This window comes from Pseudophryne corroboree, chromosome 7 (genome assembly GCF_028390025.1).
Source record: "Pseudophryne corroboree isolate aPseCor3 chromosome 7, aPseCor3.hap2, whole genome shotgun sequence".
Classification (NCBI taxonomy): domain Eukaryota; kingdom Metazoa; phylum Chordata; class Amphibia; order Anura; family Myobatrachidae; genus Pseudophryne; species Pseudophryne corroboree.
In genome coordinates, this window is record NC_086450.1 from 108,911,134 (window position 1) to 108,938,327 (window position 27,194).

The following is a 27,194-nucleotide window of genomic DNA, read 5'->3' on the forward strand; positions in this document are numbered from 1 at the left end:
GCAAGTGCTGGAAGGAGCACCCGCAGTCCAGTTCCTGATAGTCAGATTGAAGATGTCACTGTTGAAGTACACCAGGATGAGGAGGATATGGGTGTTGCTGGCGCTGGGGAGGAAATTGACCAGGAGGATTCTGATGGTGAGGTGGTTTGTTTAAGTCAGGCACCCGGGGAGACACCTGTTGTCCGTTGGAGGAATATGGCCATTGACATGCCTGGTGAAAATACCAAAAAAATCAGCTCTTCAGTGTGGAAGTATTTCAACAGAAATGCGGACAACATTTGTCAAGCCGTGTGTTGCCTTTGTCAAGCTGTAATAAGTAGGGGTAAGGACGTTAACCACCTCGGAACATCCTCCCTTATACGTCACCTGCAGCGCATTCATCATAAGTCAGTGACAAGTTCAAAAACTTTGGGCGACAGCGGAAGCAGTCCACTGACCAGTAAATCCCTTCCTCTTGTAACCAAGCTCACGCAAACCACCCCACCAACTCCCTCAGTGTCAATTTCCTCCTTCCCCAGGAATGCCAATAGTCCTGCAGGCCATGTCACTGGCAATTCTGACGAGTCCTCTCCTGCCTGGGATTCCTCCGATGCATCCTTGCGTGTAACGCCTACTGCTGCTGGCGCTGCTGTTGTTGCTGCTGGGAGTCGATGGTCATCCCAGAGGGGAAGTCGTAAGACCACTTTTACTTCTTCCACCAAGCAATTGACTGTCCAACAGTCCTTTGCGAGGAAGATGAAATATCACAGCAGTCATCCTGCTGCAAAGCGGATAACTGAGGCCTTGGCATCCTGGGCGGTGAGAAACGTGGTTCCGGTATCCATCATTACTGCAGAGCCAACTAGAGACTTGTTGGAGGTACTGTGTCCCCGGTACCAAATACCATCTAGGTTCCATTTCTCTAGGCAGGCGATACCGAAAATGTACACAGACCTCAGAAAAAGACTCACCAGTGTCCTAAAAAATGCAGTTGTACCCAATGTCCACTTAACCACGGACATGTGGACAAGTGGAGCAGGGCAGACTCAGGACTATATGACTGTGACAGCCCACTGGGTAGATGTATGGACTCCCGCCGCAAGAACAGCAGCGGCGGCACCAGTAGCAGCATCTCGCAAATGCCAACTCTTTCCTAGGCAGGCTACGCTTTGTATCACCGCTTTCCAGAATACGCACACAGCTAAAAACCTCTTACGGCAACTGAGGAAGATCATCGCAGAATGGCTTACCCCAATTGGACTCTCCTGTGGATTTGTGGCATCGGACAACGCCAGCAATATTGTGTGTGCATTAAATCTGGGCAAATTCCATCACGTCCCATGTTTTGCACATACCTTGAATTTGGTGGTGCAGAATTATTTAAAAAACGAGAGGGACACTTTCCTGCCGTACTGTGTAAAATAGGGACACTTTCTTGCCGCAATGTGTAAAATGGGGACACGTGCCTGCCGCAATGTGTAAAATGGGGACACGTGCCTGCCGCAATGTGTAAAATGGGGACACGTGCCTGCCGCAATGTGTAAAATGGGGACACGTGCCTGCCGCAATGTGTAAAATGGGGACGTGCCTGCCGCAATGTGTAAAATGGGGACACGTGCCTGCCGCAATGTGTAAAATGGGGACACGTGCCTGCCGCACTGTGTAAAATGGGGACACGTGCCTGCCGTACTGTGTAAAATGGGGACACGTGCCTGCCGCAATGTGTAAAATGGGGACACGTGCCTGCCGCAATGTGTAAAATGGGGACGTGCCTGCCGTACTGTGCAAAATGGGGACACGTGCCTGCCGCAATGTGTAAAATGGGGGCACGTGCCTGCTGTACTGTGTAAAATGGGGACACGTGCCTGCCGCAATGTGTAAAATGGGGACACTTTCCTGCTGCAATGTGTAAAATGGGGACATGTGCCTGCCGCAATGTGTAAAATGGGGACACTTGCCTATTGTACTATGTAAAATGGGGACACTTTCCTGCCGCAATGTGTAAAATGGGGGCACGTACCAGCCGCAATGTGTAAAATGGGGGCACGTGCCTGCCGCAATGTGTAAAATGGGGACACGTGCCTGCCGCAATGTGTAAAATGGGGACATGTGCCTGCCGCAATGTGTAAAATGGGGACACTTGCCTATTGTACTGTGTAAAATGGGGACACTTTCCTGCCGCAATGTGTAAAATGGGGGCACGTACCAGCCGCAATGTGTAAAATGGGGGCACGTGCCTGCCGCAATGTGTAAAATGGGGACACTTGCCTGCCGCAATGTGTAAAATGGGGGCACGTGCCAGCCGCAATGTGTAAAATGGGGACACATGCCTGCTGTAATGTGTAAAATGAGGACTTTTTTTTTCTTATCCTGTGGTGGCAGTGATGATGAGATCAGATGAGGACACGCCCACCTTAACAAAGCCACGCCCATTTTAATGAGGCCACACACCCTTGTCGGGAGCGCGCGCGCCTCAGGCGCGCGCATACTTTTCCTTTTTATATCTATGGGGAGCACATGTTTTTTTATGTGAATGGGGGGGCGCATTTTTTAATCTCACACTGGGAGCCAAATTGGCTAGAAACGGCCCTGGTTATGATGTCATCATTTTAAAAATGTCGACATTGTGCACCGTTAAGGATGTTGACGTTGTTATTGATGAACGTCTGACTGCATCCCGTTATTTTTTTGTCAAATCAGAGCCATGTCAGTCATCCTACATTCACAGTTAGAACTAATGCAATGTATTCAAGGACGCCTTTCTCCTAGTAAGTTGTATTTTGACACTTGATGATCTATAATAGAATAATGTGCATATCACTGTAAATATGTGACAGTCTTTTTACACACACCACATGCTTATTTATTAAATCAGAATTCTGGCTGATACACGTGTTTTCTGTCCATGTGAAAGGGCTCTCAGCTTGATGGGGAGCTGTTATTATGATCTCCCTCTCAGTGGGTGTTAGTGTTCCGTTTACAAAGATAATTATGTAGTAATGGAAATGCTTTGCTCTGGATATAGGAATTAAATAGACTATATATTGAAGCTAATATTACTGCTTAGAAGGTTTCCAACGCATTAATCCAATGCAATAAGGCTCTGGAAAAATATGGACCCTTCCTTATTAGTGCCAGTAAGCCTAGTTGCCCAGCACATTTCAAGGTGCACATATAAATGAGTCCTAATACACCGAGCATCTTTACACCATATTGCGCTAGATGCCCGGCGTGACTGAGCTGTTCCAAGAGGAGTAGCATACCAATCTTTTCGTTAAATTTTGCATCTTGTTCACATTGCAGATGCAGCAAAACACCACTCACAGGGGTAGATGCATTATTGTACATATCATGCGGGTATAAATGATAAAGCAGTAGCGACCAGATGTATTAACATCTCAGATGTCGGAGTGGGGCAGTAAAAATGTCCCCCCTTCTGGCGATCCCTGCCAGACCCCCCAGAGCGCATAAACCTAGTGCTAATGCACTGTCTCTCTCCTCCCTGCCAGCTCACTGGGAAAGCCTTGAGGGATCTCACATGCAGCCCGGAGCTGGCAGACGCCAAAGACAGGGACAGAGCTGTCCCTGCTGTGTTGAATGGACAACGACACCTGCGATAGTTGAAGGTGTCGGAACAGTCAGTGCATATTGGTGAGCTATCTTGTATAGCGCCTCTGCCACTTTACACACATCCCCGCAGTCATACATGGGGGGAGATACAGTATCAGCACGCATAATGGCGCTGATACCGCTTCTCCTCCATAGCAACATATCATACATCTAGTCATCTACCCCACAGTATACTGGAGACGCTGGGCTGCAACTTTAACAGGAACTACTGTAGTTTCTAAAAATGTACACAGTTGCAGATGAAGCACAGCGGAACTTGGCGTGAGAAAAAGCAGTGGCCGCTGCATGTTAGCACATCATATGCAGATTCAGACTCATTCGCACACAGATATACAAATGATGCACATCAGATTGGTCAGTATAATCTCTTAAAGTAGTTTTGTCATTTCCAGTTTGTTTCGTTTATGCGAATAAGGCACACATTTTGAGCAAGAAAGACACTCAGCATGACCAAGTTGCACAGGACCTGGCGCGCTGAGAGGGGCTGTGTGTGTCGTGATTGATGATAAAGTGGGCAGGACGTACTATGATTGCATCCATGATGCAGTACATCCCGCCACTTACTGGGTACACACCAGTGTAAATAATGCCAGTTGTACAGCGAAATTCACAAAGGATAGCCCTCCCAGTGAGAGCAGTCCCTTACGATCAAAGGACTTCCAGGTTTAGGACCTGAGAGCAATTCTGTGCATGTACAGAGTGACGCGGCAGTCACGGGGGGTGCTGGGAAGGATCCTTCTCAGGGGGAGTAATAAAAAGGAGTCCATAGGCTTCTATTGGCAACACAACCCAAATATTGCATTACGCACTGGCTCCAAACTCTGCACGTATCACATGACGATGGGTGCAAGAATACTGGACCACCACACACTTTAGATCATCTTATTCAAGCAAGCTTTACAAAATACAAGAGAATATTATGTGTGACACCATGGGAGCTGTATGCATGTAAGAATGCTTGTTCGGCCTCTAATATATAGAGCGTACGATCAGAAGGCCCAGCGTGAGATGGGCAGAATATATCAGGAATATTAAGAAAATTAATTTCCCAAAGCATGGAGGAGAGGAGACTATGTAGCTCAGATTTACAAAGAAGAAGCAAAGTCGATTTTTAATCTAAAGACTCTTCCTGTAAATTGATCTATACAGCATACCTCCAACTGATACTGCATGAAAACAGCCGGTCGGGTTGAGAATAGATAATCTCCCATACCATATGCTTTGATATGCGCTAGGGGTTAACAGAGTGAACACCGGGAGTCACTCGACCTGGTGACTCTCTGGATGCACCACTGTGTTGTGTCGGGGATCACACCCTGCACCAATCACACCAGACCGAAGGAACACTCATCACTCATTACCGGACCAGTAATAGTGCCTGGGTTATACAACCAGAGAGAGCTGATCTTTATAATACACAAGAGAGCCCGTTTCACAGATACAGTACAGTATGCAACCTACCTGTATGGTTTTCATGTAGCGGGACGCAGCTATTACTATTACATTTAAGACTTTTAAAAGAAGAAGTTATCTGAAACCTATTTCATAATATAAATCTTGGACTTTAAGCACTTTATAAATTGTTTTCTATGCAGTGTCGATCTATTTTCACTTTGCGCGTGGGAAGCAGTGACCAGGGTAGGGAAGAGGCGAAGGTCATTGGCCGACTGGAGAGAGGAAGTATGTAGGGAGATGAGGTTGTAGATGTAGGGAGCAGTGGAGTTAGAGAGAGCCTTGTACGTGAGGGTGAGGAGTTTGAAGATAATTCTGTAGGGGAATGGGAGCCAGTGCAGGTTTTGTCAAAGGGGTGTGACAAATGTGGACTAGTGGGAGAGGAAAATAAGACTAGCTACGGAGTTGAGAACAGATCGGAGTAGAGCATGATGGGAGCGTGGGAGGCCAATGTGGAGAATGTTGCAATAGTCAAGCTGTGAGATGACCAGTGAGTGGATAATAAGTTTAGTCGCACTCTGGGAGAGGAGCGGCCTGATACAGAAAATGTTGCGTAGCTGGAAACGACACGATTGAGACATGGGGGGCGAAGGAGATGGAAGAGTCAAGAGTGACGCCTAAGCAGCGGAGTTGGGGAATGGGAGAAATAATGTTGTTGTCAACAGTGAAAGAGATATTGGGGGCAGTTATTATCTGTAGCCTGCTCCAACCCCATGTCAGGCTCATGATTTTGCAGGCAATTCAGGATCATGATGAATGAAAGGTTACAGTGCTTAATAGGTTTTATATTGTCTTACAGCCCCTTGATGAGGTGTCCTCCTGGTTGTATAGTCATAAATTATAAATGATGGGCTAAGCCTTCTGGAGAACACTGGTATATATCTAACACCATATTCAATAAACTGAAACTGATACAGGTTGAGTATCCCATATCCAAATATTCCGAAATACGGAATATTCCGAAATACGGAATTTTTTGAGTGAGAGTGAGATAGTGAAACCTTTGTTTTCTGATGGCTCAACGTACACAAACTTCATTTAATACACAAAGTTATTAAAAATATTGTATTAAATGACCTTCAGGCTGTGTGTATAAGGTGTATATGAAATATAAATGAATTGTGTGAATGTACACACACTTTGTTTAATGCACAAAGTTATTAAAAATATTAGCTAAAATGACCTTCAGGCTGTGTGTATAAGGTGTATATGAAACATAAATGCATTCTGTGCTTAGACTTGCGTCCCATCACCATGATATCTCATTATGGTATGCAATTATTCCAAAATACGGAAATAGCCGATATCCAAAATACTTCTGGTCCCAAACATTTTGGATAAAGGATTCTCAACCTGTATATAAATAAATATCTAAAATAAAAAATAAAAATAAGAATTAAGCATTCTTCTTTGTTTGGTGGCTGTGTTTTATATTAGACTGCAAGTCAAAATTAAACTCATCAAATCTATTTGAGTTCTGATCTTAGAACTTTTGAGGTTCTAAATGGAATTCAGGAAGCTCACATTAAAAACTTTCCTCTAGGACTAAATGACTCCATAACGGGCCATGAAATGCCGAATGCTTCAAATATTTCAATCTTTCAAAAGCTGCTCCACACTTCAGTCCTGTGCGGTAATCATACTTTAGTGCTATTTCAGTCTGAGTCGCGCCCCCTCTCTGTTCATGCTGTGATCAAATGATTCAACTTTTGTACAAGAGCAAAAACTAGTGGCAGAAATTCCAATTTTCAATTCCACCACAAGATTAGTTTTCCTCGCCAAGTGATTTCAATTGTCATCTGACTATTTTAAATATAATCACACATTTAAAAAATGAAGAAAAAAAATTCAATATACACATAATTTATTCTTAGAGAACAGACTGGCAGCGAGATACCTTTGTTCTGCTGTGAGCAATTTTCTAGTTTTTAGGACAAGGGTTTTCATGAATATAAAAATAAATAAAGGGTCATTTAAACAATGCGGATTGGTTCTGCAATGTAAATGGTGTTTTGTGACATCACATAATTACTGTATGCATGCACCTGTTCAGGAGTGTACGCAGCCAGGAACAAAGAGGCTCCACAGCAACATTTCCCTTATCCCCTCTTCACATTCCCTTACATAGATCACAGCATACAGTAGGTGATATAGCATGTTAGGTTGATAGTTACCATGTTACCATGAGAATTTTGACATGGCCGAAACATCCACATGCTCAGCATGTCAAGTGTGACCATGTCAACATTCATCATGTCAACATAATAGAATGTCAACATTTGTCCTTGGTGGCCCAGCGGTCACTTACCTGATCCCAGAGATAGTGGCATCTCCAGTATCAACTTCTGGATCCGGGGGGTCTTGTGATGAGCAGTTCTGTCTAAGAAGTCTAACAAGCAGTGTTCCATCCCCCTTGTGCCCCTAATCCTCCCCCCATTGCCTAACTCCCCGACCCCCAGCCTAACCCTAATTTCCCACTAGTGCCTAACCCTCTCAGCTGTGTCTAAACCTAACTGTCAGCATTGTCGGAATGTCAACATTTCACGTGGTGACTTTTCAGATGTCAACACTGTGAACTTGTCAACATTCTGAGAATGACATTGTGCCTATGGGCATGTCAAAATTGTGCTGCTGAAAATATAAATGTTGACATGATGGCTACCCTGTGGATAAATAAGAGATGTGCGGCGGACACTTTTCGTGTTTTGGTTTTGGATCTGGATCCCTGCTCGTATTTTGGATCTGGATTGGTTTTGCCAAAACCACCCTTTCGGGTTTTGGTTTTGGATCTGGATAATTTTTTTTTAAAAACATAAAAACACAGAATTTGGGGGTAATTTTGTTCCTATGGTATTAACCTCAATAACATTTATTTACACTCATTTATAGTCTATTCTGAACACATCACACCATACAATATTGTTTTTAGGCCAAAAGGTTGCACTAAGGTCGCTGGATGACTAAGCTAAGCACACAAGTGGACGGCACAAACACCTGGCCCATCTAGAACTAGTCCTGCAATGGCAGACAGGATGGCAGTTTTAAAAACTAGTCCCCAAAGAGCACATAATGCAAAGAAAAAAAAGTGGTGCAATGAGGTCGCTGGATGACTAAGACAAGTGACACAAGTGGGCGGCACAAACACCTGGCCCATCTAGGAGTGGCACTGCAATGATAGACAAGATGGCAGTTTAAAAAAAACTAGGCACCAAAGAGCACATAATGCAAAGAATAAAATGAGGTGTACCGACCTTGGTACACCTCATTTTATTCTTTGCATTATGTGCCTAGTTTTTTTAAACTGCCATCTTGTCTATCACTGCAGTGCCACTCCTAGATGGGCCAGGTGTTTGTGCTGCCCACTTGTGTCACTTGTCTTAGTCATCCAGCGACCTCATTGCACCACTTTTTTTTCTTTGCATTATGTGCTCTTTGGGGCTTAGTTGGGTGACTAAGCTATGCGACACAAGTGTGCGGCACAAACACCTGGCTCATCTAGGAGTGGCACTGCAGTGGCAGACAGGATGGCATTTCAGCGACAGGTGGTCCCCCCATGGAAAATGCTCGCCAAGTTCTCCGAATCCTAGCTAGCTACAAACATACCACCTCCTTCTTTGATGACTTTTCACATTATGAGAAGAGGCAAGAGGAAGAGGAACAACATACAGGCTTTCACCTCCACTCCTATATTGGTGTGGAACAGAAAGAACTTCAACCAAGCAAATATATAATTATTAATTAATACCACATTACTGGACAAACTGAAAAACTAGGGGTCAAAGCCTCCAAATTTTTACCCCCTTCTCCATGTTCAGGGATTAAGATAATCTCGGATTTAATGCTGGGATGCAAATAAACTGGTGTATACCACAGGATCAAGATTGGATATTTTCCCCTCCACAGAGTCTGGAGACTTACAGTATTACAGTATTTTGTGAAAATCTCGTGGGTTTCTTTTTTTCCATTTGTTATTGCATTTTTATTTACATATATTGTGGCAGATGCCTTAGTTTTGTTTTACACAGATCCCAGTCACACGCATGTGAGCATACCTATGTGTCCCAGTTACACGCATTTGAGCATACTGTACCTGTGTGTCTTCTTTATTTTATTCCTATTTTATTTTTAAATAAAGCAGCCCCTAAGATGTTTTAGCAGCCCCTTCTGAGCCTCCACAGTAGCCCCGGATGGGGCAAGTTGAGTTCGGGTGGGTTTGGTAAAGTACTAAGCACGACTGTGCAGTGATTTTTTTTGTTATTGAGCCCCTGCCCTAGTGGGGCTTACTACTCTACAGTTGAAACACATTTCATACTATATGTAGGACTGTGGGAGGAAGCAATGCTAACTTCTGTGCCCACAGCATGCCTCAGCCTGGCAAGCCAGAAATCTTCCTGGCTGTAAGCCACCATGAGACTCCATACTTGGCCTTATTCCATAACTGTTTGTGCCTCACAGGAGCTCCTAGCCCATCTAGTGCTGCAGTGCAATGGAAAGTTGATACAGTGCAAGATCACTGAAACCCTGGAGGTAATTCAAAGTTGATCGCAGCAGCAAATTTGTTAGCAGTTGGGCAAAACCATGTGCACTGCAGGGGGGACATATATAACATGTGCAGAGAGAGTTAGATTTGGGTGGGGTGTATTCAATCTGAAATCTAAATTGCAGTGTAAAAATAAAGCAGCCAGTATTTACCCTGCACAGAAACAATATGACCCACACAAATCTAACTCTCTCTGCAAATGTTATATCTGCTCCACCTGCAGTGCACATGGTTTTGCCCAACTACTAACAAATTTGCTGCTGTGATCAACTCTGAATTACCCCCTCTGTTATTCTAACATCGCGAGGTCTTGCGATAACCCTTTGCAGCCCATAGGAAAAGAAGATCCCTGTACAACAAATGCACATCTTCTAAATAAATAATCCCAAAATGTGGAACATCAATAATAAATAGTGTGTCCCTAACACTAAATAATTGAGAAGATCCTCTCTCTAATGCTCCGGCAGAAAATCTCACTTTTACCTCTCAAGCAGTTGCACTGGATTATGATTCAGTCTCTTCTGAGTCACACTGACTTTGGCCACAAATGTGGTCTCTCCCCACTTTATTTAAAACACTTCAGCAATTTCCATTTTCACCTTTGTGGCTATGTTTTCAAAAATCTGTTTGTGATGTTGAAGCTTGTTTCATATCTGCTCTAGGCTTTCATTTAAACCTAGGATCAAGTACAGCAGCACCGCTGGAATTATATGGCAGCACCCCTGGGCTTATACAGCATAGGCAGCACCCCTGGAGAATTACACAGCACAGCAGACAGGCAACAGCACCCCTGGACTTAAACGATGGAATTGTCCTTGGACAATTTATGTTGTATAAAGAGGACATGCACACTTTAACAAACCAATCATTTCAGCAACAGGGTCTGCCACATGACTGTGTCAGAAATGATTGGTTTGTTTGGGCCCCCACCAAAAAAGAAGCAAATAATCTCTCCTTGCACAAACTGGCTCTACTGTCACAAGATGTCATCCTCCTCCTCAGATCCCCCCTCACCTTCAGAGTTTACATCCTCATCCTCACAGATAAATAATATTCAAACAAGACCACATCATTTAGGTGTCAGTGGACTGATTACGCTATTACCCAAAGTTTCCGAATTTGAGAATGACTTATGATGAATGCGCTGCAGATGATGTATAAGGGAGGATGTTCCTAGGTGGTTAACGTCCTTACCCCTACTTATTATGGATTGAAAAGGCAACAGATGGCTTGACACATGTTGTCTGGATTTGTGGAGAAATAATTCCACACCGAAGAGGTGGGTTTTTTGGTATATTGCCCAGGCATGACAATGGGCTTTTTCATCCCATGGCCAACAACTGTCTCCACTGGTGCCTTATTCAAACAAATACATCACCATTAGAATTCTCATTGTCAACTTTCTCTGCAGCGCCAGCTACACCCATATCCTCCTCATCCTGGTGTACTTCTACAGTGACATTGATAAAGCTAAATATTTATCATATATAATACCCTTTATGAGGTCTAAGAACACTGTACGCTATCTACGTATGAAGTACCGTAAGGGTACGCTAGTTGCGTAACAATCGCTTTGCCGTGATCGAGACGCTCAAGCGTCACGTTCACTCACGGCCAATAGATCACAGGCAGGCACATTATTGGCTGTTGACTAACGTAATGATTCGCTATAGCGTAGCGGACGCTCGGGACCACGAGGAGATCACCAGCGGCGCTGACGCTCACTATATTAAACCTTTGTATCTGAACCATAAACAGTGTATTGTGCAGTAAAACCTTAGTGTAATGTTAGAGTGTAAATGCAACACAGTATAACCTTATTACCTTAAAAGCTGTTTGAGCGTCACCGACGCTCTGAGAATACTAGACACTATAAGAAATACACAGATACCTGGGCTTAGGGTCCAACGCCTAATATGTATATATTTTGAATGATAAACTTGCAAAAGAATTAATACAAATACAAATCATACACTACAATATAACATAGACTACCTAACCAGATAACTACACAGGAAATACAATACAATTTCTATTTAAGGGAAAATAAGAGAAAAAGAGGAGGAGAGAGAGAGAGAGAGAGAAATTGAGAGAGATTGGCTCGGAATAACAAGAAGATCAATATGATTGCGGAGAAACACTTACGCACAAGGGGAAACGATCGCATGCGCCTCGATATCCAGCTCCCGATTATCAGCAATGAGAACCGTTGAAGAGAGTGACCTGGATATGGTCGGCCTGCCTATTTATGCCCCACACACAATACAATTCAATGGTCCCTACAATCTCATTGTTCATTGGACACAGGAATTCAGCTTCGCATTATAACAAAAGGTCATAGGTTGATTCATACAGGTGGGCTGTGACTGCTTCCAACTGTTCAGGTGGGTGGGATACTGAGTTTCCCGCCGCATGACTAAATAAGAACAAATAATAGTAAATGGACATAAACTTCTTATGTCCATAACTATTCGCATGAGCGATTAATCCGCTCCAAACCAACACCGGAATATTGCTATTTAAATACTCTTCCGATGGGTACCAAACACCACTGTATGACCCCTGTTAGACCCTTCGTACAATACAAAGAGGGATCTCTCTGTTCAGGAACATGCTATATTAACTAAACTTTCAGAATCTATCAAAGGGACCATGATCTACAAAATACATTATTACTGAAAATATGTAACGATTGAGTCGCATGCTACGATCACATAAACTCTACCGTAAATACGCATACCGTGCGCCTGCGGGTGCCCGCGACTGTGAGTATGCGCACGCACGGGAGAGCGCACGCATGCGCAGCGCGGACCAGAATGAGGTGCAAATATGGCAGTGTGTATAGAGATATTTTTCTGACTTTGACAGTCCACCCTTTGGCAGTCAATAATAACTGCCACCTTCTAAAACATTTCAAAAGAGAAAAATATATGTCAGGGGTTAATACATTTACATGGTTGGGTAGGGGAGGAGAGGAGAAGGTAGGAAAAGGGTATGACCTAGTGAGATAGCAGAAGCATGTGTGTATGAATCCGTGCTTGGGGGTCATGTATCATCGTGCCGTACGTGTTTTAAATCAAGCTTCGAGGTATTGCGAAGTATACATTTGAATTCCTTCTTATCCCGTGGTACGGGTCTGTGGATGGGCTGTCAAACTTTACCAAGCTCTTTTCGGATTTTGAACAAAATGGGGAGCACATTTTAGTTGATGATACATGAATGGGGGAATATGTGATTGCTGATATCTGTGCCTGTATTCCCTATACTATGTGTGTAATTACCTGAAGGTTGTAGAGATGAAGAAAAGACATAATTACGGTAAATGCAGTGGTATTCTATGTCAGGTAAATGTACATTCGTCGATTGAGGTCTTGTTTGGTGTCTGTTGAATGCAGTCTTCTTTGTGCTTTTGCCCATAAGGTGCGAGCAAAAGCTGTCAATGTCCATAGATTTACAAAAGTGTTGGGCTAGCGTAATTTTAAAATTTCTAGGGAAACTGGGGATCCATGGCATAGTTCATCAAAAATCTGTGTATCAGGTTGTCAAAACTTCTTCTTTAATCCCTCTGTTGTCTGTATACCGGCTCATCAAATTCCTCGTCCAAGTGGGTCTTTTTACCTTGGAGAAAACGAAAAAAACAGGTGAAAGAAACGGACCGTATAATCGCATTTTCATTACATCATTGTTTCTACCGTTGGGTCATAAATCAAATCCATTGGAATTACAGTTTCCTCACTCCTCAAACTCATTACCCTTGTACGATGTTTGCACTTCATTAAAGCCTGACCGCATCTAAATATCAATCCAATCATTATGACAACACCTAAGATACATAGGAGAAACTTCCCAACATCCATTATGACTCCTTGAGCCCATTCTCCTAAACCAGAAAACCAATTTCGCGGGTTCAACCATGACACCCAACCAGTCAGCTCATTACCTACAGCAGCAAGAGTGAGATTGTGTCTCCTGCGGAATTCCCACTTCAATTGGAGAATATCGTCCATCTTTTGGTCTATGACCTCGACCGGATCCTCGGTGCTATTCGTAATATATGTGCAACATTTCACGCCGTATTGTGTTGCCAGTGTGACACAATATCCGCCTGTCACTGCTGTGAGGTAATTGAGAACCATTCTATGCTGTACCAGTTCTGTTTTGTAAGCTTGAAGTTCCCTTCCAGTATACCTAAATGTGTCATCTTACATTTCAGTGATATTATCTAACAAATTGGCGAGCGCAGATATGTATTTATAATTCAGCACTCCTCTAGCGGTGCGGGTGAAATCTAACGCGATTAAGAATTGAATCCCGGTGGATTCACTTATCAGATCAGAGGCCGGATGCTCTGTCTTCTCTATCAGGTGCCTCTTAACAACGTGCTCGTAATGGGTGTGAGTATAAGGAGCTTGGGCACCACGGTGTATGTCTTTCATTTTGTCATGTGATACAGTCATTACTTCAGGCAGTACTTTTCCAATATAACACAATCCTTCAGAGTTTGGGGCAAGCCACTTGTACGCCTTTCTCCCGCATATGAAATATGCATCATCGGGGAGAACATATGGGACGGAGTAGGACATAACCATGTTACACACCTTCCATGTGAAATCTCCTAACCCTAATTCTTCCATCTGCTTAGTACACGTATCAGGTTGTACGATATGTGCACAGTATCCTGGTGATACCTCTCCAACTCTAGTAATCCTATTTCCTAAGGTATACCTATACCGGAAAGATTTGCCTCTACTGGCTATGTGGCGTACAAGCTCTGTATCTGTAGGCATTCTATCTGCTCTATGCGAAAAGGTCATGGTTTGGTTACTCCATGACACTTCCCAATTTCCCGGCTTTCGGGGATTGGAGATGTTGAAACATAATAGGGACCTATCCACATGGTATTGGTGGAGCTTCAAACTAGGAGGACTGGAGATATTAAACCTTCTGTCCACCGGTCTCCCACCACTTAACTCAAGTACCTCCCCTATCGTTAAAGGAAATGGTACTAGCCCTGATTTGCTATGACCTTGAGGTACTTGAGAGCATACCCAACAATCTGTTTTATTTAACACACTACCCACTAAGGAGTGATAGTCACTCAATGGATGCCGGTCCATATGGATATTAAAACTGGATTGGCATTTCTTTATGCACCCATCCTCAATGACATTGTTACAGAGCCGACAGATACAGTTTTCTTCAGCTAACAATCCTTCACAATTCCTTCTATGGTCAATGTTATCGGATCGTTTTCTGATACTCGCCTTTACTTGTTGGTTAAGTTGTTCTTGGAAAACTACGCCTCCATCTCTGTCATCAGAACCCATTCCAGAACCTCTCTCGACCTCCATGGTACTCTCGCCGGAACAGACTGCTCTGGTCAACATCATGGTCAACAGGAAAATCCGGATCACAGTCTCTTGGGGCAAGTCCATCTTGTGGGAGGAAACGGAGAAGAATGAGAAGGGGGAAAAAAATAATTTGAGGGAGAGGGGATGGGAAGTTGGAGAAAAACAATAAAAGGGAACAGGGGATCGACAACTGCTTTTGGTCTTGTGATTTTCAATGCTCAGGTGCCGCCTCAATCTTCCTGGAACAGACACTCCAGTGATACAACCTCTACCGTCTGTTCCTTATCACGGGACCTCTCTGGATCAGCAACCTTTTTACAGTGGGACGAATGAACCCAAGTCTCTCTCTCAGCAACCTTCAATGCTGTAGTGCTAGTCAATAAGACCTGGTATGGTCCTTCCCATCTGTCAATAAGGCAACCTGAGCGTAGAAAATTCCGTATCATTACATAATCCCCAGGTTCAATGTCATGACAATTACTATCTGGTAAATCAGGAATCACTAACTTCAGATTATCATTTTGATTCCTCAACTGTTTACTCATGTTAATCAAGTATTTTACAGTCACTTCATTGTTACATTTCAAATCATCCTGAGGGTTAATCATGACATGCGGTTGTCGACCAAACAAGATTTCAAAGGGAGACAGATTAAGAGGGGACTTGGGAGTGGTTCTGATGCTGTACAGTACAATGGGTAAAGCTTCTGGCCATGTCAATCCTGTCTCTGCCATCACTTTACTCAGTTTATTTTTAATAGTGCTGTTCACTCTTTCCACTTTCGCACTCGCCTGTGGACGGTATGGAGTGTGCAGCTTGCTATCAATTCCCATCAATTTACACATTCCTTGAAAGACATCACCTGTAAAATGGGTACCCCTATCACTTTCGATAATTCTAGGGATACCATATCTACATACAAATTCCTGCACAATTTTCTTAGCAGTAAACATAGCGGTATTTGTGGCCGCCGGAAATGCTTCGACCCAATTTGAAAAAACATCTATACAAACAAGTACATATTTCAAATTTCGACAAGGGGGTAATTGAATGAAGTCAATCTGTATTACCTGGAAAGGGCCGCCGGCAGGTGGGATATGGGATGGTTCTGTAGGTATTGCCTTTCCAATATTCTTTCTCAAACAGGTAAGGCATGACATGGCTCTTTTACTCGCATGAGAGGAGAATCCTGGGGCGCACCAATATGCTCTTACCAACTTGCACATCCCTTCCTTGCCTAGATGAGTCAGCCCGTGAGCTGCTTCAGCCAAACATGGAAGATATGCTCTGGGGGCCACTGGTTTACCATGTCCATCCGTCCAGAGTCCTGAGGACTCCTGGCCATATCCCTTTGCCTTCCAGACTGCCTTTTCCTGTGTGGAACACAAATTTTGCATCTCACACAACTTCTGTGTGTTGATGGTATTAAATACCATCAGTTGTGTGGTGTCTGTCTGTCTGGGGGTAGCAGCTGCTAATTTAGCAGCTTCGTCTGCTCGGCTGTTACCAAGTGATACTGGGTCTTGGCTATATGTATGTGCTTTACATTTGATAACAGCCACTCTGTCGGGTTCCTGTATCGCTGTTAGAAGCCTTTTTATGTGAGCTGCATGCGCTACCGGTGTACCAGCTGCCGTCATGAAATTTCGGAGGCGCCATAGGGCTCCGAAATCATGGACTACCCCGAATGCGTATCTAGAGTCGGTGTAGATATTGGCTGATTTGCCCTTAGCCAATTCACATGCTCTGGTTAGGGCGACCAGTTCAGCAACCTGGGCTGAGTGAGGTGGGCCTAGCGGTTCCGCTTCTATGGTGCCTTGGTCATCTACGACTGCGTATCCAGTACACAAGTCTCCCGAGTCTGACTGTCTATGACAACTACCGTCCGTGTAGAACGTAAGTTCTACATCTTCCAGTGGGTTGTCACTGATGTCAGGCCTTGCGGTAAAATTTTGGGTCAAATATTCCATACAATCATGAGTGTCTTCCTTTGTATTAAATCCTCCTTCCCCAGTACTCTCATCCTCCACCCTTTGGGTCTGTCCAGACACACCTGGGAGATATGTTGCAGGATTTAATGCACTGCATCTCCTTATGGTGATGTTTACGGGGGCCATTAGTGCCAATTCCCATCTTGTAAACCGCGCTGATGAGACGTGTCTGGTTTGGGCAGAATTTAACAAGGCTGACACTGCATGTGGTGTATGAATTGTGAGGTTGTGACCTAGCACGACGTCTTCGCTTTTCGTTACTAGCAATGCTATCGCAGCAACGCTTCGCAAGCATGTGGGGAGGGATCGCGCTACCGTGTCTAGCTGAGCGCTGTAATATGCTACTGGCCTGCTGGCATCACCGTGCTTTTGGGTTAGTACGCCTGCCGCGCAACCAGCACTTTCTGTTCCGTATAGTTCAAAGGGTTTTCCATAGTCCGGCATACCTAATGCTGGTGCCTGCGTTAGGCACTGTTTAAGTCTCTCAAATGCTGCCTCAGACTCGTCTGTATGCGAAATCCGATCAGGTTTGTTTGATGAGACCATCTCCTGCAAAGGTAACGCTAAAATGGAAAACCCTGGGATCCAATTACGGCAATACCCACACATTCCTAAAAATGTTCTGATCTGTTGCTGGGTTTGTGGCAGAGTCATGTCTCTAATTGCTTGAATTCTATCAGCGGTCAGGTGTCTCAGTCCTTGTGTTAAACAGTGTCCCAAATATTTTACCTTAGTTTGGCATAATTGCAACTTGTCTTTGGAAACCTTGTGTCCTGTGTCTGAAAGATGAAACAGGAGCTGTTTCGTATCCTTCAGGGATGCCTCCAATGAATCAGAACACAGTAGTAGATCATCCACGTACTGTATTAATACTGATCCACTCACTGGTTGGAAAGACTGTAAACAATCATGCAAAGCCTGAGAAAATATACTTGGGCTATCTATGAATCCTTGTGGTAATCGAGTCCATGTGTATTGGACTCCTCTGTATGTAAATGCAAACAAATACTGACTGTCAGGGTGCAGAGGTACCGAAAAGAAAGCGGAGCAGAGGTCAATAACAGTGAAAAATTTTGCAGTGGGAGGGATTTGCATTAGAATGACAGCTGGATTTGGCACTACGGGGAACTGACTCTCAACTATTTTGTTAATCCCCCTTAGATCCTGCACTAGCCGGTAACCCCTCCCCCCACTCTTTTTAACAGGGAAGATGGGACTATTGGCAGTGCTGGACGTTCTTACCAGAATGCCCTGTTGTAGCAAGCGCTCTATTACGGGATACACTCCTAACTCCACCTCTGGCTTCAGAGGGTACTGTGGGATTTTTGGAGCTATCCTACCATCTTTTACTTGTACAACTACCGGAGCTACGTTTGCCATTAATCCAGTGTCCTGTCCATCTTTAGTCCAAAGTGACTCTGGTATCTGAGATGTCATTTCTTCTACTTGGGATGGAGTCCTATTTGTCATAATGGTATGTGACATTAATTTTGATGGGGAGTCTAACATGTCTCGCACTTCCTGAGCGTGATTCTCAGGTATGTCCAAGAATACACCTTCAGGAGTACAATAAATGACGCACCCCATTTTACACAGTAAGTCTCTACCCAGGAGATTGGTCGGTGCCGATGCAGCCAGCAAAAAGGAATGCTTGGTATGTAAAGGCCCTACTGTAATCTCGGCTGGTTTGCTAACAGGGTAGTGCTGGACTACTCCCGTTACCCCTATGGCTGGAATTGTCTTACCAGTGGTTCTTATGCCCACTGTCGAATTTATCACTGATTTGTCCGCCCCTGTGTCTACAAGAAAGTTTAATGATTTACCAGCTACATTGATTGCAATTTCTGGTTCACTTTCAAGGCTTGCAATCAATTTTACTGGCTGCAGATTACAGGTATGGCCACACCCCTATTGGGTATGGTGACCTCCCTGAATCCCGCTGGCAGCAACTACTTGTGATGGAGTTAATTGGGAGCTACCAGAGGCTTGCCAGTCTCTGTTCGGGGGGTATCTTTTTGTTTCCCCTGTATGTGGCTCATAACTCCGTTTCTGCGGACCTTGCTCCCAATGTCGTGTGTCGTGTCGTTGTCTAGGGGGTTGGTATAAGTTTCGTGAATTCTTCATTCTACAATCTCGTGCCATGTGTCCCTGTTTATGACAAGAATAACAAGTAACCACATTTGACTTACCCACAGGGTTTGGTGGTATAAACAAAGGCTGCCTTGTGGTCAGGGCCTGTATACTTACTGCCATTAACTTATCACCTTGTTGTTCCCTGTGTCTGGTGATGTTCCTATCGTGATCAATAGCAGCCTCTCTCAAAGTAGCCACAGACAGACCTCGCCAACATGGTTGTGTGGTCTGTACCCTAGTCTTCAATGACTCTTTTAAACCATCCATCAGTACCGATACTGCTACTTCTCGATGGTTTGTGTTTGTTTTAATGTCCTCTATGCCTGTGTATTTTGCCATTTCTGATAATGCTCTGTGAAAATACTCTGCAGCTGTCTCTGACTCTTTCTGTTTAATGGAGAATATCTTGTTCCATCTGACTACCGCTGGGAAATACTCTTTTAACTGTAAGCTTATTCTTTTTACATTATCTTTGTTGTACACATCTGTAAGAGGTACATCCTGATCTAATCCGCAGTCAGCTAAAAATTGAGCTGCGTCGACATTGGAGGGTAAACATGCTCTCAGCAATATCTGCCAGTCTTTATTGTTGGGCTCTACAGTGTTACCTAAGTCTCTGATGTATTTTTGACTGGCAACTAAGTCTTTTCTAGGGTCAGGGAATTCAGACACTGGTCCTTAATTCCATTCGGGAAAATGGGGTGTACATGGCAATGTTTCTAATGGGAGTGGCTCCTGATGTGTCTGTTTTCCCATTTGGCACTGCTATTACTCTAACGGGATTAACTCTAACAACCTCATCCTGTGTAGATTCTACAGGCTGTGGTGAAATAGTTTCAGCATAGTGTATGGTGCCGTACTTACCCGTTGATACGACCTCACCTATCCCTCCGCTAGGGGCTTTCGTTACTAATCTCGGGGGTTGAGCTGTGCCTACAGTGGTCTCTGCTATGGTGGCTGCTAGAGAGAGCGCTGAAATTGTTGCCGATTCGTCCTCTTGATCACACTCCTGAGGAAAGTTCAAAACAGGGTACAACTTGCACGGGTTAATACTTGCGTTGGTTAATTGGTTAACATTATCTTTAACATTTACACAGTTGCTAAGAGTTTGTTGTTTGTTACACCTTAATGCGTCATTCTCCGCAACCAATTTTTCTCCCGATATATATGGTGGCGGTGGGGCCGTGGCTATCAGTTTTCTGATCGAGCCAGATCCCGCCGCCTGAGCCAATCCTCTCTGTATGTCACCCTCCTGTTGCCACAACTGTAAATAATCATAATGTTTGATTCGTCTCTTGGCTGATTTAATGAGACATATCCTTCTCCTTAAATTTGTTAACACTTCTGTGCTGAAGCTACCTACTCTTGGGAATTTCTCCCCGTCATGTACTGTCATTCTCTCCCATTCATCACATAAAGCTTCTGTGTGACTTCCGTATTTCTCACACATTACATACCTTGCCGACCCAATTGGTCGGTTCACTGAATCAACCCGAACCGAGATTGATCGCCCCCTACCTGAACAAGTGGCCCCCATAGTTCGAAGGTGTTGCTTTATTCAACCAACCCTTACGCAAACCAAAATGTTCAAAATAGGCTGACGGTGGCGGTTTACCGAGTACCCCACTCACTCGCCCACGCCGACCAATACGACCTGATCACACCGATATGGTGCTGGCGTACTCGACCTAGGGCCCCTGCGACCTGAACCTCTATTTACTGGAACCTGTGAGGGTGATCCGAAGAACACTTACTCTTTCCAGTAACTATTGGTTGCTGGATAGTTCCTGAGTGAGCAGCGAACTTCCCTTAAAATAAAAAAAAATTACACAAATCACGTTAGAATGTACAAATAGCGTTTATGACCTTCGTACACAAATAGTACCGGTCAGGTTTACTAATGCACACAATTACGTGCGGTACAATCGTTTAGTACACAAGCAACTAATCTTATGTACTGAGCGACCAACGGAATCGAAAATTTCGGCTGCGAATTCCTTCAGCCAGAGCTTATATGGCCTATATGGGTGTTGCACCAACCCTTTCTTGGTGTTGTGCCTGTGGACTGTATAGCGGACTTCCTTGTCTGCTGTACCTGAACCTGCTGGTCTGTTATGACCTCCTGGTCTGTTACAGTATGACCTCCTGGTCTGCTACACTCTAATGCTCAAATTGTATATTTAACCAGGGATGCCTCCCTAGCCACCGTGTACGTCACTTACACGCATGTACCTCACGAGTACTCGACTTTTCTTGTGGTTCAACCTTTAAAATTGTAAAAACAAACACTCACTCACCGCATATACACTTTTGTTTCTATTTCTATTTCTGCGCAGAAATTTTTTCTTTAGACCAGATGTGTTACCAATTAGGAGAAGGATCTGTTAATTTAAATTTGGAATGTAAAAAAAAATTTTGCGCGATTTATCGCCTGGCGTTATTTACCGCGTGGCGCTACTTATCGCGTTGAGAGGAGAGAAAAAAACTTGTGATTTGAGTTACGTGGGCGTACCCGTACGCTCCGTTGCGTAATATACGCTGCGTGCGTCGGCCTTTGGTTTGCGTGCACAAATCTCAGTCCTTGTTAGAGACACGTGTACGCAAAATAAAGATCCACCGTAACACAATTTATATGTTTATCAATGTAGATGATCCTTGATCATCTACCGCACACCACACTGACTTCGCCTTATCTCCCAGGCAAAACTGTGTGTTTGTCTATATTTTAACTATGTTATCTTTACTCTTAAACTATGAAATAGTGACAAATCTCTCTAAGCACGTTTATCAACTATAGAACTGGCAAACAGGGGAGTGACATACGAAAATACACCAATGAAAAGGAAATGCAGATATATATGTGTGCGTGCGTGTGTACGCAAGACAGAAAAATAAACAGTTTTAAAAAGACACTATTGTTTTGTTCTTACCTCCGGTTCCCGGATTCCTTCAGCACCCTTTACTAAGAGAAGCAGACGCTTATCCCGACAGCACCACGAGGAATACAACCTCCCGCCCTTTGCTGCTGGATAATGTCTGCTGAAATTACCTAGTGCAGATATGTGAAGGACAGGACGAGCCCGCAATTGATAAAGCTAAATATTTATCATATATAATACCCTTTATGAGGTCTAAGAACACTGTACGCTATCTACGTATGAAGTACCGTAAGGGTACGCTAGTTGCGTAACAATCGCTTTGCCGTGATCGAGACGCTCAAGCGTCACGTTCACTCACGGCCAAGAGATCACAGGCAGGCACGTTATTGGCTGTTGACTAACGTAATGATTCGCTATAGCGTAGCGGACGCTCGGGACCACGAGGAGATCACCAGCGGCGCTGACGCTCACTATATTAAACCTTTGTATCTGAACCATAAACAGTGTATTGTGCAGTAAAACCTTAGTGTAATGTTAGAGTGTAAATGCAACACAGTATAACCTTATTACCTTAAAAGCTGTTTGAGCGTCACCGACGCTCTGAGAATACTAGACACTATAAGAAATACACAGATACCTGGGCTTAGGGTCCAACGCCTAATATGTATATATTTTGAATGATAAACTTGCAAAAGAATTAATACAAATACAAATCATACACTACAATATAACATAGACTACCTAACCAGATAACTACACAGGAAATACAATACAATTTCTATTTAAGGGAAAATAAGAGAAAAAGAGGAGGAGAGAGAGAGAGAGAGAAATTGAGAGCGATTGGCTCGGAATAACAAGAAGATCAATATGATTGCGGAGAAACACTTACGCACAAGGGGAAACGATCGCATGCGCCTCGATATCCAGCTCCCGATTATCAGCAATGAGAACCGTTGAAGAGAGTGAGCTGGATATGGTCGGCCTGCCTATTTATGCCCCACACACAATACAATTCAATGGTCCCTACAATCTCATTGTTCATTGGACACAGGAATTCGGCTTCGCATTATAACAAAAGGTCATAGGTTGATTCATACAGGTGGGCTGTGACTGCTTCCAACTGTTCAGGTGGGTGGGATACTGAGTTTCCCGCCGCATGACTAAATAAGAACAAATAATAGTAAATGGACATAAACTTCTTATGTCCATAACTATTCGCATGAGCGATTAATCCGCTCCAAACCAACACCGGAATATTGCTATTTAAATACTCTTCCGATGGGTACCAAACACCACTGTATGACCCCTGTTAGACCCTTCGTACAATACAAAGAGGGATCTCTCTGTTCAGGAACATGCTATATTAACTAAACTTTCAGAATCTATCAAAGGGACCATGATCTACAAAATACATTATTACTGAAAATATGTAACGATTGAGTCGCATGCTACGATCACATAAACTCTACCGTAAATACGCATACCGTGCGCCTGCGGGTGCCCGCGACTGTGAGTATGCGCACGCACGGGAGAGCGCACGCATGCGCAGCGCGGACCAGAATGAGGTGCAAATATGGCAGTGTGTATAGAGATATTTTTCTGACTTTGACAACATCCTCAATCTCAATATCAGCAACTGGACTGGCGGTGGTCCTCCCAGCACTTGCAGAGGGCGTGCAAATGGTGATAGGAGCCTCCTCTTCCCATACAGTGTTGTGGAGGTCAGGCCTAGACATCGCAACCACGGACAGTGCCAGCACCCCTGTATTTTCACAACACCCCTGTAATTTTACAGCATACAAGACAAGGCCAGTGTACATTTATTTTCAATGCACCCCCGAATTTTTACAGTATACAAGACCAGTGTGCTTTTATTTTAACAACTGCACCCCTGAATATTTACAGCATACAGGGCCAGTGTAATATTATTTTAACAGCAGCACCCATATATTTTGACAGCATACAGGACCAGTGTGCTTTTATTTTAACAACTGCACCCCTGAATTTTTACAGCATACAAGACAGGGCCAGTGTACATTTATTTTACTGCACCCTAGAATTTTTGCAGCATACAAGACAGGGCCGGTGTACATTTATTTTACTGCACCCCTGAATTTTTACAGCATACAGGGCCAGTGTAATATTATTTTAACAGCAGCACCCCTATATGTTTACAGAATACAGGACCAGTGTGCTTTTATTTTAACAACTGCACCCCTGAATTTTTACACCATACAAGACAGGGCCAGTGTACATTGATATTCACTGCACCCTAGAATTATTATGGCATACAATACAGGGCCAGTGTACATGTATTTTACTTCACCCTAGAATTGTTACAGCATACAGGTGTCACAATCCAGGTAATTCCTTATCAGTATTTACCTTCCAAATGCCTCTTGAGACTGTCCCAGCGTTCCAAGCCTGGATTCCATCTGCACTGTCTGCGTGCAGCACGCTGCATCTCATTGTCTCAAGTCTCTTCACTGTGATCCTGCTACTGCGGCCTTCACCGCCATTGTTACACATTCCTATAGTAGTTAATTCCCCTTCTGTTCCTGTCTATGGGCGCAGCCATGATGGACTCTATCACATGTCACTATTCCATCAATCCTCAGTGCTGCTGGAGCCCAGGTGCTACGGTCAGCCAATCCCTGCTGGCCACCCTGTATAAATAAGCTGTCTCCACACTCAGAAGGTTGTCAGTGCTTCAATTGTCTTCAGTGATTCCAGTGTGCAGTTCTCCTGTGGACTTTCTCTGCAGTACAGCCTGACTCCCTGGTGATTACACTCTGCAGTGTAACCCAACTCTCTAGTTATTAACCCTCTACAGTCTACCCTGATTTACCTGTGTCTGAACTCTGGCTTTCCAGCAGCCATTCTCCAGCTTCGTCTACAGCTCACCTGCGAACCCCAGCTTCATCTACACTTTTTCCACGAACCCCAGCTTCATTTATTATTTGACTGAGCACACCAGTATTATTTACAGTTCACCTGCTACTCCCAACTTCACGTTATACCTCACCTGGGCTCCCAAGTGTTATACTGAACTTTCACACTCATTCCGGATCACTGGTCCTAACCAGCTGTATTATACTCACCTGTGACTTTTGTTTATTTCATTGCACCTTATATGACTTTTCATATAATAAATATCCTCAAAGATATTTCAGTTGTCGTGGTCACGCCTTCGGGCACTTACTGCTACTGTCTGACGTATGTCTAGGAGTCCACTCACTCCTCCTAAATTCCGGTACCCGTCAGCCCCTGCAACTGAGGCTTACAGTCACCAGCCCTCAGTTGTGAAAACAGGGCCAGTGTACATTAATTTTACTGCACCCTACAATTTTTACAGCATACAGGGCCAGTGTAATATTGTTTTAATAGCAGCACTCCTATATTTTTACAGCATACAGAATTAGTGTGCTTTTATTTTAACAATTGCACCACTGAATTTTTACAACATACGACAGGGCCAGTGTACATTGATTTTCACTGCACCCTAGAATTATTACAGCATACAAGACAGGGCCAGTGTACATTTATTTTACTGCACCTCTACAATTTTTACAGCATACAGGGCCAGTGTAATATTATTTTAACAGCAGTACCCCTAGATTTTTACAGCATACAGGACCAGTGTGCTTTTCTTTTAACAACTGCACCCCTGAATTTTGACAGCATACAAGACAGGGTCAGTGTATATTGATTTTCACTGCACCCTAGAATTATTACAGCATACAGGGCCAGTGTAATATTATTTTAACAGCAACACCCCTATATTTTTACAGCATACAGGAGGACAGTGCCCCTGCCCCCTGTACAACACAGTGACAGCCAGGACTGCAACACCAATGTACAGCTGCAGCACAACTAACAGCACATGAAAGTTGAACACCAGTGACAGCCAGGACAGCTAAGACAGCCAGGACAGCACCCCTAACAGCACAGGTACACCACAGTGACTGGAGCAGCACCTCTACAGAGCACACACTGACCCCACCCAATGCCACCACCCACAGATAGACAGAGGTCTGTCTCCCTCACAATCCAAGTCCAGAGTGAAAATGGCAGTGATGCGTAGCTGTTTATATGGGATCCAAAACTCACGAGAATCTGACAGCGGGATGATGATGTTTTGCTTCATTCTGGTTTCCGAGTCTGGCAGGAAGTCCCGAGCCGGGCTCGGAACAGGATGTTCGAGGGCGTTCGGTTCTCAGAGAACCGAACCCGCTCATCTCTAGAATAAATGCTGTTTTCCTGCACCTCCAAATATAGGGAGAATGCAGAATGGGTTGAGCAGTTGTGACTACATTATAGAAGGTTGGTCATACCCAGAGACGTCACCTGGTGTGGTGACACCCGGTGCATACTCTGCATTGCTGCACCCCCCACTCTCCCCTCCAGAACCGCGGGCGCCCAAAAAGGGGGGGTGGCCTAATGGAAAGGGGTGTGGCCTCGCAGATCTCCTCTTCTTCACTCTGGGGGCAAGTTCTGCTTCCCCGGAGATGCTGGCTGCCCCCGGAGACTGGGCAGGGTGCAGTGCTGGCTCTTTATCTGTGACAGGAGCCGAGTGCTGTAGAGGATTATATCACTGCAGCACTCAGCTCCTGTCACTGCAGAAGAGCCGGCACTTTGGTGTCACCCCTTTCGAGCACCCCCCGCACCCGCCTACTGATGCCACTGGTCATATCCCATGTGAGGCATTGCAACAAATCAGGTGGACAATTTTACAAGTAAAACACCTTTTATTCTGTGAACTTAACTAGCACCTAACCAATCCTCTCCTGCACAATGACTACCACCTCTCACTCCTGCCTCCTAGAGTTCTTCCGCGCTGGCTCTAACCTACGGAATTCTTTCCTTTATTCTATCGGATTCTCCCCAACATGCAGAGCTTCAAACACTTCCTCAGAACTGACTCATTCACCCTACCTCGCCTGAGACGGTATTCCCTTCTACATCCTTTAGCTCCTTGTTTGTCCCCAATACGGCCACTCCTTCCTCTTTCCTTATAGAATGTAAGTTATCCCAAGCTGGGCCCTGATTCATCCCTTTCTTTAGGTCCACTATCTCAGCCAATTGTTCTACATTATAATTATGCCTACACTTGTAATTATGTATGCAGTATATGTTTTTTGTCACTAAGTTACCCCTAGGATACAAAGGAGCACAATTGCTAGTATCTCATATATATATATTTTCTTCTCTGCTTAATAAAATCATGATTGACCTTGTC